Genomic DNA, 18,671 nt, shown 5'->3' on the forward strand with positions numbered 1-18,671 from the left:
GAAGATCTTTGCTTCTGTACCTTTGTATTTAGATTACGATAGCTGGAAGTTAATTAGCCTTGATAGCCTTTTTCTTTTGGCTAATTAGTAAGAAAACTGGATATAAAGAAAGCTGGAGTCATTTTAAGAGGAAAACCCTCAATGTTTTGTACATAACAGCCCCTTTGGAGGATATTATCTCCATAATGACCGTAAGATGCTCTGCGTTCTGACAGGATGTAGTTCTGCAGTCTCTGGACTCATTTAGGCACTGTCTAAGGCATTAATGATTTTAGGCCTAGTTGCTTTGCAATAGCCAGATGAAACCACATGCCATGTTGTTTAATTATGCAGTGATCAGCAGCCTTTACATTTTAATTAGAGAGTGGCTGTAATGAAGCCATCCCCCTTCTACAAGTGGCTTAGTGGGCTGAAAGGTCATCTTTGCTAATTTGTTGTTTGGAAACTCAATAGTGGCATAGCAATGCAGGTAGACTTGCCTTTACCTCATTTCTAATGTGTTCTCTGGTCTTTTTTGGTTTGGCTAATTAACACTAATAATTTAAAAACCTACATGGCATTCTGAAGCACCCACTGTTTACTATGCATATAGCTGTTTCATTAATAGATTTTAAATACCACTATTATGTGGTGGCATAATATTGGTGCTTACTCACGATTATCTTTAGTTTTTGCCAGATAGCAGGGCTGACTTTCACACATTTCATTCACTTAAGTTTCAAGCAAAAGAGATCCCATATACAAAGAGTCGAAAGCACTGCATCTTAATAACCATTTGCAGTACTCTTTATAGTGCTTTGGCATTGAAAACTGCATGATTTATTTTGTATTTAAGGTTTTTAATGATTAATTCATGAATATATCCACAAGAATGCCAAGGTCTCCAAAATAATGAAAACCTACCCTTTTATTGTTGTTTGGGTTTTTTTTCCATTTCAAATCAAAACTATGTGTCTTGTTTAAAAAAAAGTCTGTTTCTTCCACTGGCATCTTGATAGCATTTTGACAAGTAAAAGAATTAATTTACATTTATCAAATCAAGGAGATGAGGAAGATGGAAGTCCTTCTTGTATATGCTCATAAGAATTTATATATTTCCCAACCTTCACTGCCAAGTCCCCACTGTATGTAGAGTCCAGACTTCCCACATGCTGTTGGTTTTACTTTAATAGCAACACAAAATACCATAGATTGGTGCAAGCTTGGCTGTTCTTTAGGATTCTAACTCAATACTTCTGTACCAGCACCTTCTCTCTCTCCCCTCAGAGTGTTGCTTGTATCCAGGGAAGGTTAAAAAGTCACCTGCTTTCATGAGTGCATATATAACAGGCTGGACTATTTCAGAAGAACACTACCAGTGCCAAATTGTTAGGGCTCTCTAGAATTCTGATTAGTATCAATTTTTAAACAAAGCTTTCATCTGGCATGTCTTAAAACCACCATCACAGCCCTACCAGGACCACCTAGAGGTCCATCTGGCTTCAGAATTTGTACACAATTCTTAACAGACTTTAGATCCAGATGTATGTTAGAGCTGTGTGAAGCTTTGGTAGCCAATTTGATTCAGATGAGATTTGGCCTGATTTAGTGGCTGGATTTCTGAATCTGAATTGAATTGGGAGACCCATTAAAAGTCCAAACCATATAAGAAGCCTCTGAATTGATTCAGAGATTCGAAAGCCTTGCAACAAACAGAAACTGAGAAGAGAGAGAGGGATGGGGTGATCTTCCATATATGGAAAAGGCTGAGACAGGGAGAACAACTGCTCTGATATTGACATCTGTAGCTAGCCAGTGATTGTGATCTTTTTCTGAGTTCCCTTCCAATCATAATGCTCTGGGGGAGGGACGTAGAAACAACATATATAGCTGTGTTTGAGGTGATCTGTGCCATTTGTGAGCTGTATCTGTTTTGGAGCAGAATCATCTGAAAGGCTTTGGCTTGCTAGCTAGTTTCTTGCTAGCTAGTCTCTGTTTTTGTAAGTTGTATTCAATCCTTTCCTACTTACCCTTGCCTACAATCCCTATTGTTATCCCTGTTCATTCCTTTCAACTTAATCTTCCCTCAAAATCCTCTTATTTGTTCTTGTTAGTCCATTTTGATTCTTTCCCCCCACAAAAAGAAATCTGTGTTTTCCCTGACAGTGTGTCATCATGGTGCAGGAAAGCACAACATATATTACACACACACACACACACACACACACACACATTTTGCAGCACACCAAAAATTATAAAGCATGCTGGAAAGGCAGGTGCCAGGTCTTCTGGCAGGGGAGGGAGAGGGGGCAGAGGGAGAGCTTGCAAGTTCCCCCCACCCCAAACATAGACGCACCCTCTTTCCTGGCAGCGATGAGTCTTCTGCTGTTAGTGGGAGCAAGAAGGTGGTAGCAGTGCCTGCACCTGCACCACCACCACTAACACCTTTTTTTTTTTTTCTGTTACCACCACTAACACCACTAACCAGTAGCAGCATGATATTCTCCACCTCAATTTGAGTTCTCAGCGTGAGCCTTCCAGTGCCAGAGGAGGAGTTGGATCTGGAAGCAGAGAAGCTGAGGGCCATAGCAAAGGATATTCTGGGGAAGGAGGTTGTGACAGGGCAACAAGTCTGCCCTGTCACAGAACTCCGGGGAAACGAAGAGAAACAGAGAAATTACCCTGGCAATAAGCCCGTGGAGAGGAAGGTGGTGGGGACACCCAGATGGAGGAGAGAGGGACCCAGATGAAAACAAAAATAAAGAGCTGCATGTGCGGAGGGAGCGAGGGGAGAATGCCGCCTGTGAGAGATGCAGGAGATGGCTGCAAGGATTTAAAGGGGAGTGAGACCCGGAATTAGTTCCTGAAAGAAGAAGGAGGAAACCCAGAAGAACTATGGAAAGACTATAAGAGAGAGACAGCAGACAGTAGAAAGAAGGGAATGGAAGAAGATTCTTGGAGAGAGACTTTCCTGGGCAGCTGAAGTGAGGTGACAACTGAGACCTCCAAGTTGGTGAGTCCAATACCTGGCGATGTCTGATACCTAAAAGAGAAAGAAACAAGAGTGGATGAGGATTAACAAAGGAAAGAGAACACCACATTTTTATATCAGTAGAAAATACAAGGTGGCACAGGATTGCCATTTGCTTGGGACCTGTGTAGATGAGAACAGGGCAAGCAACCAAGAAAATGAGAGTTCCCAAAGAGAAAGGGAACTAAATATATCTAAGATGATGTTAGTTGTTTAAAAGAAACATAATAACTGTGCAGAAAATGTATTTTGCTGAACCACAGATGTGATATCTTTTTGGTCTCTCAGGACTGTGTTTATTTCCCTATCTTATTCCATCAAAGTTATGGCAGACGATAAATAGAGGAAATTAACCAGTTCATACTAACATGAGAGACTGTGATTTATTTTGCAGGTGTAGTTCAACTTCACAGAGAGGGAATCTGAGTTTGTGCTCCACAGCCACCAAAGTTCCCCTAGAGGCAGGTCTCCTTCTCTAGAAGACACTTTGGAAGAGGTTGTAGGGGCAGATGGCTCAGCTTCTTTTCCTGTTGTGCCTTTCTCTGGTGAGGAGGGGGATAAGGCAGGTGGGTAATGTAGTGTGGGGTCATTTTGAGGTGGCAGATGATCCCAGCCATGCTACCTTTCAGCACTGCCAAAGGCAGATCAGCCAGGGCAAGGTGGTGAAACATTGCAGGGCAAGATGCTGCTGCATCTCAGGAGGAAGCACCTCCTTGCCCTTGTTCTTTCTCAGCCTGGCCCCTGTGGAGGCGTGCCCAAAAAGGAGTCCCTCTCTTGCTCCAAAGCTCACGTCCATAAGAAGCAGAGGCAGGCCACCCTGGACCAATGGGGGAAAGGCGGAGACAAAGGGGGATGCATTATGAAGGTGAGTGAGGTCACCCAGAGCACTGGGGTTGAAGCTTGCTTTGGATGGCCAGCCCTTCTCCTTTGTTGAGTGTCTAGGGTTCAAGTGGCTCATGGTACTCGTGGCCCTATCGTACCAAGTGCTTGTAGGCACCACCTTTAGCAGGATGGTGGTGCACTCCCTGTATGAAGCATAGGGAAGCTTAAAAGTAGGGGGGTTTAAGTGGAGGAGGAGGAGGAAGAGGAACAGAGGGGACAGGTAGATATTGCCTTTTGATACAGTTCTAACAACCTGTGTAAGAAGCACTTGTATAGGACATGGAGTGTAAGAAGGCTTGTAATGTTCTAAGGCAGTGGTTCTCAATCTTGTTAGACTCAAGGCACTCCTCAGAAAATGCCAGCTCTTAGTTTTCACTCTTTTTTTGACTACAGAAAAAATAGAGCAATTCTTCTGTTGCAAATAACCCAGCAAGACCACAGAAGATCAGAATGCTTTAAACACCTTAGAGTCCTATTTGAATTGTAATTTTGCTTACCCTATAGGGTTGGGGGGACCCTGCATTCCCAGGATGCAGGAGACCTGTGCCATTGAAAATATGTCCAAACACTATGGTCCGGTTCTCACAGATGTAGTGCTCTCACCTGCCATGTTTTGATGATATCACACACATTTATGTGAGCTTGAGGTAGTGGACCAATGATAATGCCAGGAGTTGTAAGTCAGTCTTCTTATGGGGCTCCACCACCCCTTAACTCCACCCTTACCACATCAATGTATTTTAGCATAAACTCTTGTGCTTCCCTTCACCTTCTTCTGTCACATGAAGGATACTATGCATAAGGGAGTGAAGGGAAAGGCACAGACCCAATTTTAACCCGAGTCCCCAGTGTCCTGGTTCTGTGTCAGTACTCTGAGAGCAGGGCAGTGGTTGCTGACCTCATCAGTTCTCTTGTGCCAGTGTTTTGGCACACAATTTCCAACTGGGTCTGAGGAGCTAACCAGTTTGTATATAAACATTAACAACAAAAAAATAGAACAGTTCTTAGCTCTCCGCCACTCTTGAATTCAACACGGGGTCAACTATATTATTTCTGAAAGTCTTCATCATGATTCTGGCCCCTTCTTGGGCTACTCACACCAGTTGATGTCTCGAGTAAAGTCCCCAGTACAGCCAAAAGGGGTAGCTTACCCCAGATGGGCACAAACAAACATTAAAGGGGAAAACAAACAAAACCCAGTTTCATCTCTCTATCACCATGTGATCTCTGGGGCCTTATGTGTTGCACGGCCGGTCGGGTGTGTAGCCCCTCCCCTCAACTCACCTGCCACAACTTTGATGTTAAACTATCAAGAGAGGGGGTTCAGTGGAGATCTTCCTGGGAGGGTCTTCCGACAAATGGCAATACTCACAATTGGTCCAGCTGTTCGCTGAGTGGGAAACAGCTGATTAAACAGCTGGCGTAATGCCGGCTTGCGTTGCTGCAGCCGTGGTCCTGGCTCCTGCTCTGGCTGCCAGGCAGGAGATAAGTTATCTCTGCCGGGGGTCTGTTTCTGGGGTTGGGGCCCATGGGGAGTACCCTCCCTGCTTCAGGAGCCTGTGGTGGTGATATGCCACCACACACCAGACTCATCCATCTGTAGTGAGGCTGTTCACTGCGTTCTTCATGATTGGTCAAATTCTGGGTAACACAGGGTTCAAATCTCCCCAGGCTTGTCTAAAGAGCCTTCTTGTTTCTGTCAAGACAGGGCTCAGCATTAATTGGTAGGCTTTTGTCCACCATCTGCTTGCGGGCTCTTTGGGTCCTGCCTATTGAAGGACTTTCACTTCCAGCTTCTGCCCACCCCGGAAGTGGGTTTACATCTTGGTCCAGTGCTGTTCTCCTGGCACTGCCTCTTTCCAGGGCTGGAAACAGCTGTGCTAGAGCCCCTCCCTGCAACCCAGAGTGAGAGACTGCTTTGAAAACAGGCATGGCATGACTCATCAGCTCCAAGACTGGGTAGGAACAGGATCACTCCACTGCCATTCCCGGTGCTTCCCTTTGATGTCCCACAGCCCCTTCATGGAAATCTATGGGTTTATCTTGTGAACCATGTTTGCACACCTAACAGTCATAACATTGTTTGGCATGCCACAGCATCCTTGAAAGGATTTGGGCTACCTGTTGTGGTATCCAGGTTTAGAATCACTGTTCTGAGGCCTAACTTAGGCTTTCAAGCTTTGTGTGGGGAGCTACACAAAGAGCCTTCTAGAAGAGATTTATGGGTACTTTTACATGTGCTCAGAGGTTGGGGGGCCTCTAAGAGCCACTCTAATTAAAGGACCATAGCGTCTCATGTATCCTCATCCCTGTGCTTCACAATGGTGGTGGGGGTGGTGCTTGAACTAAAGCTTATTCAATAAGCTTCAGTTCAAACACCTCTGCCATCATTTTGAAGGATAGGGATGCTGATGCATGAGATATAGGAGGCTGCAGGAGCATGGTAATTACCACACTCCAGCAGACTTGATTAATCGAGTCTGCTCCAATGCACTCTAATTACTGTTTATCAGAGCAGCCTCCACGTTGTGTACAGGCACCCAATGGTGCTATCATATGATGCTATAGTTATATTGGCATGCTGTGCTTTGAGGCATTCTCTTCAGGATGGTAAAGAATAAACCGGCTATAATGTAAGGAGAATTTAGAGGTAAACTCTATTTTCAGTTAATTAAAATTAAACCATAACAAACGATTTGCCTTTAAAAATTGCCCTTATGGCTAGATATTAAGGTAACACATGACTGTGATAGACCACATCTTATGGGAAACCCAGTATAGCCAAAAAGATAGCAGATCGCTGGTTCAGTCATTTTGCTAGGCAATATTCTTTTTGGTGGCAACAGGAATCATAGCAGCTTCTTTATGGAGTAAGAATTGTGAGTTCTTTTGATTTGTTTTATGAACACTTGTGTTATGGGTAGAGCTGTGCAGATTTCAAACTTCACTGGGGTCAAATGTCTCTTGACTAAGCCTTAGCTTTCAGCCAAATGAGTTTTGCTGTGTACATAGAAAATGAACTCTGTCATTTTAAACAACAGAGCTATATGGGTAAAGAGTTGAAGTGGTTTTAGCAAGATGCCGTATGTGTGAGTTGATCCACATACTGGTAGGCTGAATATGTTGCTTGTTTTTGAACTTGTATGTCAGTGTCATTTCAAACAATACAAGCTTCTGCTTTCAGCGATTGGCCTTGAATTTCTGACGTTTCCGTATCCATTAGAAACACATCTCTATATTAAGCGCTTTATATTAAGGAGCGCTCTATATTAAGGAGGAATACGCATCCTCGTTAATCAGCAAGGAGTCAGGGGACGGGCACTCTGAAGTGCTTTGGGTTAGAGTACAAGGTAGTTGAGGGGAAAGGGACTTAACAGTGGGAGTCTACTACAGACCTCCCAACCAGGGAGAAGAGCTTGACCAGGAATTCTTGGGTCAGCTCACAGAGGTAGTGAAGGCTAAGGATGTGGTGGTCATGGGGGACCCGAATTTCCCGGACATCTGCTGGGAAGAACAGTCAGCCAGGTCAGATCATTCACGTAGGTTCTTAGACAGAGTGGAGGACCTCCATCTAACCCAGGAGGTGCACAGCCCCACCGGGGGGACACCTTGTTGGACCTAGTGCTGGCCACGGGTGATGACCTGGTGAGAGGGCTGCGAGTGCTTGACCACATGGGCGACAGCGATCATCGCCTGCTGGAATTCACCATCCGGCGCAAGGTGGCAAAGCCATGCAGTAAGGCAGTGGCCCTAGACTTTAGGAGGACAGACTTCAACAAGCTACGGAGGATAGTTGGAGAAGCGCTGAGGTCCCGGAGGGGAGGGGAGCCAGGTGTCCAAGGAGAGTGGTCGCTCCTTAAGGAAATGATCCTCCAAGCCCAAAGGAAGTTATTCCCAACAAGGATCAAAGGGAGCAGGAGAGCACACAAGCCTCCATGGCTCACCAAAAGCATCCGGGAATGTCTCCTTGCTAAAAGGGAGGCTTACACCCAATGGAAAGAAGGAGTCATCACCAGGGAGGACTATTCTGCAGCTGCTTCGGGATATAGGGGGGTAGTTAGGAAGGCCAAGGCAGAGATGGAACTGGGACTAGCTTCCCAGATTAAGGAAAATAAGAAGTCCTTTTTTAAATATATAGGAGGTAAAAAGAAGGTCCCAGGTAATGTGGGACCCTTGCAGGACGCGTTGGGAAACTTGGTCGTCACACCAGACAGCAAAGCTAACATGTTTAATGATGTCTTTGCCTCGGTCTTCCTAAGTAGGGACCAGGACAGCCACGTCCCTGCTGGGCCCCCCTCGGGCCCCGGGGGAGGCACACCTGGGCCACGGGTTAGCGAGGATTTAGTTAGGGAGCTTCTGGAGGGGTTGGACGTATTCAAGTCAGCCGGCCCGGATGATCTCCACCCTAGAGTTTTAAAGGAACTGGCTGAGGTCATTGCAAGTCCCCTGGCACAACTTTATGAGCACTTGTGGTGCTCTGAGGCACTGGAGGACTGGAAGAGGGCCAACGTGGTACCCATCTTCAAAAAAGGCAGGAAGGAGGACCCAGGAAACTATAGGCCGGTTAGTCTTACCTTGATCCTAGGCAAGCTGTTTGAGAAAATTATGCTGGCACACATACAGGAGGGGCCAGCAGGGGACTGCATGCTTAAGGGCAACCAACATGGGTTCATCAGTGGCAGGTCCTGTCAGACCAACCTGGTGGCCTTTTACGATCAGATCACCAGATCATTAGATGCAGGGGTAGCAGTGGATATAGTCTTCCTGGACTTCCGGAAGGCTTTTGACACTGTCTCTCACCCCGTTCTCATTAAGAAACTGGGAGGCTGTGTTATAGACACCCACACAGTCAAATGGGTCGCCAGCTGGCTGGAGAGCTGCACCCAGAGGGCGGTAGTGGATGGGTCCTTCTCAACCTGGAAGGACGTGGGCAGTGGGGTTCCGCAGGGCTCGGTCCTCGGGCCTGCACTGTTCAACATCTTCATCAGCGATTTGGACGAGGGGGTAAAAAGCACCCTGTTCAAATTTGCTGATGACACTAAGATGTGGGGGGATGTGGGCACATTGGAAGGATGCAACAGGCTACAATCAGACCTAGACAGGTTACAAAGGTGGGCGGACGAGAATAGGATGGGTTTCAACACAGACAAGTGCAAGGTGATGCACCTGGGGAGGAACAACCGGCACCATACCTACAGGTTAGGGAACTCCCCTCTTGTCAGCACAGAGGTGGAAAGGGATCTTGGGGTCATCATTGACTCCAAGATGAACATGGGCTGGCAGTGTGGGGAGGCAGTTAGGAAGGCCAACCGCACCTTGGCATGCATCCACAGATGCATCTCAAGCAGGTCCAAAGAGGTGATCCTCCCCCTCTATGCGGCACTGGTCAGGCCACAGCTGGAGTACTGCGTCCAGTTCTGGGCGCCACATTTCAAGAGGGATGTCGACAGCATGGAGAGGGTCCAGAGGAGGGCCACTCGTATGATCAGGGGACAGCAGGGCAGGCCCTATGAGGACAGGCTATGGGACCTGAACCTGTTCAGCCTCCAAAAGAGAAGGCTGAGGGGGGATCTTGTGGCCTGTTATAAACTAGTCAGGGGGGATCAGCAGGCATTGGGGGAGTCACTGTTCCCCCGAGCACTGCCAGGAGTGGCCAGGAATAACGGTCACAAGCTGGCAGAGGGTAGGTTTAGGTTAGATATCAGGAGGCGCTACTTCACGGTCAGGGCGGCTAGGGTCTGGAACCAGCTTCCAAGGGATGTGGTGCAGGCTCCTACCCTGGGGGTGTTTAAGAGGAGGTTAGATGAACACCTTGCTGGGGTCGTTTGACCCCAGTATTCTTTCCTGCCATGGCAGGGGGTCGGACTAGATGATCTGCTCAGGTCCCTTCCGACCCTAGAAACTATGAAACTATGTAACATCTGTCAGGGTAGCTACCTGTAAGACTTGATCCTTCATGATTCTGGGCATTCTTGACATTATTCAGCACAGTGCTTAAGCATATGCTCAGTTTTTACCTGGAGTGTAGCCCATTGGCTTTATTAGCTCCGGTGGGGCAAGTTGTGCTTCAGGAAAACCAGTTGGGCTACTTGCAGACTTCAGGTGTAAGGATGTTCTAAAAATGCTTTGCTGAATGAGGGCCAGAACATGCAACAGGTCTGAATGCTAGGGAATGAATATGAGACGAGGACTGTAGCCATAAATTTGGTCTTTTTGGTATACCATTTTGAGATGTGAATTTCTGAGAGGACAGGTAAGGAGTGAATAATTTTATTATTCAGGTTTCTGATTATCATTAACAATGCCCTTTGAAAATACTTTTTCCAAGGACAGACGAATCCATTATGGTTTTATAAATCTTCAGACCTGCCATTCCCCAAATAGATATTCATATTCTGTATCATTTTCTCTTGCCAAATCTATTTCCATTAATCATATTTTCTAAACAGTTATGTTGATTTTTCTTTCCCAGGTGAGACAATGATCATCAAGAGACTTTAAAAACTGCTTTGAAACCAGTGCCTCTTAGGAGATTTGGTGAAGTTGTAGATAGGGCTTTTGAGTGGGATCTCTCTTATCACAAGGGTATAAGATATAAAAGAAATGGAGATTTAGGCCACAGTTCAGCAAAACACTTTTCAGCGTGTTGACTGCAATGGGTCTTAAGTGCTTTGCTGAATCAGGGCTGGAGGGTGAAGTTAAGAGAAAGCTACTTTGAAGTTGTATGTTGTGGATGCCCAGAAGCAGGAACATCTTCATTTCTTGGTCCTTTTAGCCTTCCAACAAGTTGGTTCTATTTTAAAAACTTTCCTTTATCATCAAAGAAAGTTATTTTAATAAAGATTGAACTCTTGATTTTTAAGGACTTTCTCTCTCTCTTTCTTTCCTCCATGATCTGATAGCAACTTTGTCTTGCATTAAGGAGAACTAGATCCAGGATTATATGAAAGAAGTTCAGTAAGAATGGAAAAGAAAGGAAATGAAAATAAAATCCCACAGTGAAATCCAGAATTCAGTGAAATCAGTGGCAGCTGACCTCAGTGTGGACTGAATTTCTGTATTCTTTTGCATGTAGCATAACTATACTGGTATATTGCTCTGAAAGGTTGTTTTGGTCATCCTATTCCCAATAGGAGGCAATATTCTCAATAGGAGGCAGACTCCAGTGAATCTCCAGTGACATGTGGATGCTTGGCCTCTTAAGATCTTTTGAAAATCCTGGTCCTGTGTCAAGAGATACAGTTCTGTGGAGCTTTTGTTATGTATTTTGCTAGCTAGAAATTAATTGTTCTGGTAAATAGCAGGAGGAGTAATCACTAGAGCTTAGGAAGAAAAGGTTTATGTTGGTATTTTGACATTTGCTATGAATCCATATCAGCACAAGAAGTTTATATCAACATTCTTCATAACACTCAAAACCCTACCCCCTTTCCTTCTACCGTTCAAAATTGATTTGACATGGCAAAACATTTTTGTTCTGGCTCTTTTATCATTTGAGCAATATATGAAGTATTTTATTTCAGTTTTATATGCGTTTGCATAGGATAGCACCTTGCCTTAGGGGAGTCAGTTTGGGTTGCTTCATGTGCTTGTTCTGTGGCAGAATCCCTGGTTAAACTACATTTCTCATAGTGCATCGGCAGTCATTCCCAGGATGTACCAAGCCCGCAAAGGAAACAAACTGACTGACTGACTGACTGACTAACTAACTAACTAAATGAGAGAACATCAGACATTTGGCCTACAACTCCGGTGAGACAATGGGCTATCATAAAAAAAGCTGTTTTATGTTGGACTAACTAGAAATAAAACACTTTGGATTAGTGAACCAATCCAGTCTGATTCAGGGTGAACTAACATAATAAATGGAATATTTTCTTTTGGTTCCATCCAATCTGAAATGCCACTGAGGTTAAAAGTCATTTGGACTTACCAGACCATATCAAAATGCATTTATCTGAATATGTGTACTCTGAGGTATAATAATGCAAATAGATATGGCCACTCTATTTTGCCAAATGCTTCTTTTATATCTATAAACTGATTTAGCAGTCTATCCTCATTCAGCAAAACACTTGATGTTTAACTTGAGCATATGATTACATGTTTTGTTGAGTAGGGGGTTAGGTTAGGCTTTAAACTTTTTAGGTGTTCAGCCTGAAATTTCTAAAACCTTTTAAAATGAGAAGCCCAAGGAGCTAGAGTCATTAAGGTTTCATGAAAAGCTGAATACCAAACATAAATAATAGCTGCATCTCTCAGTAATATGCAGTTCTTTGAAAACTGACCTTCTGCTCAAAGAAAATCTTTGCAAAAGTGCCCTCAAGTGATATGAGGTCTTTGAAATGATGGGAAGCATCCATTTGTATTAGAGAGAGATTAGCATTTAATTAGAACGTTAACAACATCATGCCATCTGATATAGGTTTTGATAATAAGTCCCAGACCTTTCCTGAGTTCTTAGATGTTTTTTGTGCAGAGAAATTTATGGTTTAGTTGTATTTTTATAACATGTTGCATGTCCTTTTTTGTGACAGCATGGAAAGTATTTTTAATATAAAATTCATATAATTTTTATACTAAACTATATTAACCTATAACTGTTTTTTAACTTTAAAAATGAACAGAGCTGTTAAGAGTACAAGTTCTTTTTTTCCAAATATGTCAGATATGTTCCCAAAGACTTCAAAGCATATATTATAAGCAGAGTTAAGGTCTAACTTTGTAACTGGGTTACAGAGATTCAGTGGGATTATACAACAGATTAATTTGGCTCTAGTTTTCATATTATTTTACTTTAGACTCAGGAGTTTAGTTACAGTTTATTTTGATGAAAGGGTAAAAATCTAGTGCATATGGAACTTTGGCTGATATAAGTCGCAAGTACAATTATTCTTTGGTGTAATACGCTTACATGTATTGTGCAAAGGCTATTGCTTAACATTTAAAAAATCCCTTACATGCTGCTGGATAAATAGTTTGAATACTCTAATCACAGTAATACCATGGTAAAAAATTTGTCTTGCATAATGCTATACAATATTTAACTTCCTTTGAAATGTCTTAATATATGTTATCTTATAATTTCAGAGTTTATCTAAACAAAACTAGTCAAGTGGATTAATTTTATTTTACTTACCCTGAAAAAGTACTGCTTTAATTTTTTCGGTCTACTCAGTATTCCTTTGCAGTTTTAAAGGTTGAACTCCAATTCTGACACTCTCAAAGATGAACCACAGAAATAAACACATTTCTATGAAGTATATAGTTCTCTAAGTTTATATGCAATTTCAAGGGAAGTTTTGCTTGTACGCATATTTACATTTGTTTCAAAACCTAGTTTGATATCTTTCTATGTCTTGTCCATATTAATTAACCCCTCTCCAGTTTTTTTCCTTAGACACCTTTGTTTTGGTTGTTTGATAGCTCAGGAGAAGTAAATGTGTATAAATGCAATTTAAAAAACAAAACTGAAATGTGCTGAACATTTTTGAACTCTCGAAGATGACATGACAAATCTAAAGGAATGAATCTTCTTTTCTGTGTTGTGTTATATTTATAAGATGTCAAGGTTTAGTTTAACTTTAAAAATACTTGAAGAAAAATCAGCTTAATTTTGCCTTTTGTATTTAGGTGAACATTTCTTTTTAAATGGAACAATGGCCAAATGTCAGAGTGATTTTTTCCAATATTTTGGTATAGTGTTGTTTAACTCATTTGCATCTTGAAACGGTTGTTCAAATATTAACTAAGTAAGACTCTCAACATCCCTGTGAAACTGGTAAATTTATTTATGTATTTTATTTTTCTGCCATCCTCCCCAACAAAAGCTCAGGTTGACTTATAATAAAAGAACAGAATAACATATAAAACAGGATATCAAAAAAATTAAAAGGGAATTAGCATATAATTGTAAAGAGAGACCCCTGCCAAACAATATATAAGTGTAGATAAACATCTGCCCAAAAAGTAAGTCTTACAGCACTTCTGAAAGATGTCCAGGCTTGGGCTCTGACATGCCTCAAGAAGAAGGTCCACAATTGAGAAATAGCTACCAGCAATACTGAGCAGCAAGCTTCTGGCATTGGTATACAGATATGTAAGTGTCCCATTGGAAGCCCTAGGCTTCCTTGCACTCCCAAGCGGACACTCTTCTAAGGCTGGGGTAGGTGTGCATTACCTTGGGTGCCCTAACCTGCTGGTTATGCAGTAGTTGCCTAGTGGGCTTGCATTGGCAGCTATGGCTGCCCTAGCCCCTGACTCTGGCAGTGAGGAACAGGATCCCTAAATCCTGCTGTCCCTCACTCCTTGCTGTCCTGCTGGCCTGCCATGCTCATTGTTGCCTGGACCACAGTTGTCTCCATCCGCCTGCCTCCCCCACATGCAGCAGCCACCTATCTGCCCACCACATACCTTTCCAGGGCCCCCACCACTGCACAGCTGCTACCACCAGTGACAATGATAAGGGGCAGCAGGAGGCCACTGCTGGGGTTGCCATTGCCCTCCTGGTCCTCCAGCTCTTCTGACTCTGGGCTTGCCATACCAGCTGGGACTAGTGGCAACACCTGGTGCAACAGGACTGGAATGATGAGCAGTGGGTCAATGCCTTTTGGCTAACCTGGACCACATTCACCAACCTGCTCCACCAGCTCCAGCTCCCACCCAGGAGCTCCAGGACACTAGCATATGCCTGGCCCTCTCTGCTGACACTTGCCTGGCCCTGGCACTGCTCAAGCTGGTCATGCATGTAAGCCTCCAGTATGTGGGCCAATTGTTCAGTGTGGGCAAGGCCACTGCTTGGGAGGCCATCTTGGAGATGTGTAGCACCCTCTAGGACAGGCTGGAGGACACTGTTGTCTGTGTCTGCAACTCCCAGGTGGTGGGGGCAGAGTTCTGTGCACTGGGGTTTCCCCAGTGTATCGGGGCCCTGGATGAGACCCACATACCGGTCACAATCCCACTTCATAGAGACCAGCTCTATTACAGCTGCAGGGGTTTCCACTCTGTGGTCCTTCAGGCAGTTGTGGACCACTGCAGCATGTTCACACATGTCAGCTCCAGCTGGGCAAGCAATGTCCATGATGCCTGTGTGCTCAGGAACTCTGGATTGGCCATGCTGGTGGAGAGCAGGTGCTTCAGTCTGGAAGTGGAGGAACTTCAGCTGGGTGCCATCATCATCTCACTCCTGCTAATCGGGGACCCAGTGTACTTGCTCCTGCCCTGACTGAGGCCCTACACTGGCCACCTGGATCCTTGCCTGGCCCACTTTAATTGATGCCTGGGCCAAATCCCATACCCTTGTTGAGTGTGCCTTTGGCCACCAAAGGTTGCTGGCACTCCCTTATTGCCTGTCTTGAAGTGGCTGAGAACAACTTCCGTGGGCAGAAGAGGTGTGATGGGTGGAGGCAGCCTGGCAGAGGAAGCACAAGCTGTGATGGCAGAAGCAGTGGTGGGTCTCCCCGTTGAGGCCCCAGGAAAGCCATGTACCTGCCAATGGGGGCCAGGGCACTGCATGCGGAAGGCTTTCATGGACCACCTCATGGAGCACTCTCCCCTGTAGCCCACCTGCCCTGGCACCCAGAGACCCCTACTCCATGCCCGCCCCCAGCACTACTTTCATGCCAGGCACATGCTCAAACAAAACATCTTTATTCACCTCACAACACCCCACTCCATAACCCTCCCCCCCACAACACACAGAGCCTCCTTCCCCTTCTCCTCTTCCTCCACAACAAACAGAGCCTCTCCACCATCCTCCCCACCCACCAACAATAAAAAACCATCTTCCAAGTTTCAAAACTATTGACAAGACAAGAATCTGTGTTTTTTTTGTACCAGAGTGGTGGTGGTGGTGGGTCATTGGGTGGGGGGGTGCCTAGGGGGCAGAACCCAATGGCAAGCAGCCAGCAGCCTGGTCTTGGGCATTCCCCCATTGGTCTGGGGGCTGTTGCAACCATGGTGGGTGGGGAGTTGGGGTGAGTGGTGGGGCTGGGCCTGGGCCCAGGTGGATGGTAGCAGACCCGGAGTAGGGACCATGGTAAGTTGGGCCAAGCAGGCCTTGGCCCAGGCAGCTGTCAGCTGAGTTCCCTGTCCTCACACACTCCCCTGGGGCCAGTGGCCCACTGGCTCCTGGCCACAGCCAACCTGCCTCCCCTGCCCTCTTCCAAGAGTGGGACAGGCAAAGATGCTGGAAGCACCTGCTGCCATGGCTCCAGACCATGCTTTCCCCCTCTCCTCCTCCAGGCCAACCACTCTGCTGTGCTATCACCCAGCCCATTGCACCCAGGCTACAACTGGGACAAGGAGCTAGCTGCACCCTGGCCCTCCCCATTGGGGGCCTCTCCACTGTTTCCTGAGTATGCCCTTGCTTTATGTGCCCCAGGTGGTGAGCGATGAGCTGTTTGTGCAGGTGGAGGGTTGCCTGAGCCACTATGCCCTGCTGCTGGTTCCTCTGGTGCCCTGGGCGCACCTGTACTCCTGGTTTGAGACCCTGAGTTATGATGGCACAGGGGGAAAGACCAGGCTTCCCCACAGCCTTTGGTACTGCCTGGAGGGGTATGTGTGGTAGTGCTACACATCCGTGCCCCCCCGCCCTGATGCTGAGGAGGATATTGCCACCAGCACTGACACTTTTCTTGGGGTATGAGAAATCCATGTCCATCCAGCTGGAGGAGCATGGGCTACTCAATAATGTTTTGAATTATGTCCTGCTTCTCTGAATGCTTGGGGATGGGGGACATGACCTGGGGCCAGGGGAGTGTGGGTGGGCTAGGACAGGGGCTGGGGATTGGGGCTGGACAGAATTACCCATGTCCAGGACTGACAATGCTGGGGGCTTGGTGTGGGCCTCCAGGTTGGCAACAGTGTCTGACTGTGCCTGATGTGCATGGCCTGCTATGTTTGCCCCCTGTGCCATCGTAGCTCAAGGTCCTAAACCAGGAGAACAGGTGCACCCGGGGCACCAGGAGGACCAGCAGCAGCAAGTTGTAGTGGTTCAGGAACCCCTCTGCCTGCACAAACAGCTTCCCTGGCTCAACTTACCATGGTCCTTGGGCACCTGTGCATGGATGACCCCCTGATCTGAGGCTGGGCAGCACATGGCCCCTGGTACAGAGCATCTTATCTCTGAAATGTTGCAAACTCTCAAAAAAGGCTTCTGACTCTTGGCTCTTCAGGGCCTGCATCTGGATGTGGGGGAGAGGCTGCAGGGGCTAGCAAGGATGCAAGCACAGAGTTGCCACCACCCAGTGCTTGAGCCCTGCGGATGTGCCATCAGTGCACGCAGGACCAGACCCTTCTGCTCCAGCAGCTGGTGGTGATGGCTTAAGAGTGGGAGGAGCAGGCTCACACCTGGTGAGAGGAGGACCTGTGTGTGGGGGGGGCAGGTCCCCAGCCAAGGCTCCCCCTCCCCAGAGAGGAGCTGGCACTGCTGATGGCTGACTGTGACATGGCTAGCCGTTGCTTGGAGAGTTGGGTGGGGCAGGGTGCTGAATGCCTGAGGGTCCCTCTTTCGGATATGTGTTACCAGAGGGGGCAGGGCAGGGCAGAGGCTCAGGCAGGCCACCCTTGTTGGTAAAAACCGCACAGTTGTGGCCTGGGTCCCAGGGCATCAAATATGAGGCAGCTATTTTATGAAGGGCATGGTCTTGCAGGCACAACCAGACCAACAACTGTGGTCGGTCACAGCCACCCACTTTGCTCACAAGATCTTGACTTTGATGCAGCACTGCCACCCTGACCAGAAGTGCCTGCGCTCTTGCATCCCACCTGACAGGTCCTCATCAATGTGGGTGTTTGAGCACCTGTCCCACTAAAACTGTCTCTGGACCTCTGCATCACCTCAGAGTGCCAGGAGGTCACCAAACTCCAGGCTCCAGCTGGGTCCCCGGGTGGAGGGCACAGGTATGTGCACAAGGGTGGAGCCAGGCCTGGATGGGGAGGACATGCTTCTGGGTCCTGCACCAACTCTCTGGGCTCCTGCAGAGCTGTCCCTGCCTGCCCTGGGCAGCTGCCAGCTGCACCCAGCACAAGGACACAACATGGGACTGGGAGCCACATGGCTGCAACTATGCTCTGCAGCATGTATAGTGACAGAACAGGCTGGTGGCAATGTACAGCAGGGTGGTGGTACTGGTCCTGCTGCACTTGGCTGCCTGCAAGTGGCTCTGGGAGCTGGTAGGCCTGCCTAGAGATTGCAGCAAGTTGTAGCCACCAGCCACAGACTAAGTAGCCAGAAGCCCCCCAGCCAGCAGCCAAAGGCTCACTAGGAAGCAATCAAAGGCTCAGCAGCACAACTGGGGTGGTGGGAGACAGGCACAGCATAGCTGTGGCCTGCCCAAGGGGACACACAAGGCCTGCAGTGGCCTCAGGCTCCTGTGTTGTGTGCCCCAGGGCAGAAAATGGCTGCTGGCTTTTAAACCTTGGAGACAGGGGCTGCCAATAAGGCAGCCTAGCCTAGGAGAAGGAGAAACTTCTAGCCAGGAGCCCTGGGGCTGGCCCCCTAGGGCACTTGTGCATGTGACAGGGATTCAGTCCACAGGGTTATATTCTATGCCCCCTAAATTGAAATCGTGGGATTTTAATTGAAACCCACTGTTCCAATTTTCCTGTCACGTTACGGCAAGGGGCCTGATCCTTTTTTTTTGGTCGGAGCCAGAGCCTGCCTGCAGCTGTGGGAGATGCCAGCTAGCCAAGCAGCCCCTGAGTTGCAGGAAGTGGGGAGGTGGTCCTTCCCTCTTCAGTGGCAGTACACCCTGGGGCCGCCTAGGCAGGCTGGTAG

This window comes from Crocodylus siamensis, chromosome 9 (assembly GCF_052110815.1).
Source record: "Crocodylus siamensis isolate JL-2025a chromosome 9, ASM5211081v1, whole genome shotgun sequence".
In the NCBI taxonomy this organism is placed as follows: Eukaryota; Metazoa; Chordata; order Crocodylia; family Crocodylidae; genus Crocodylus; species Crocodylus siamensis.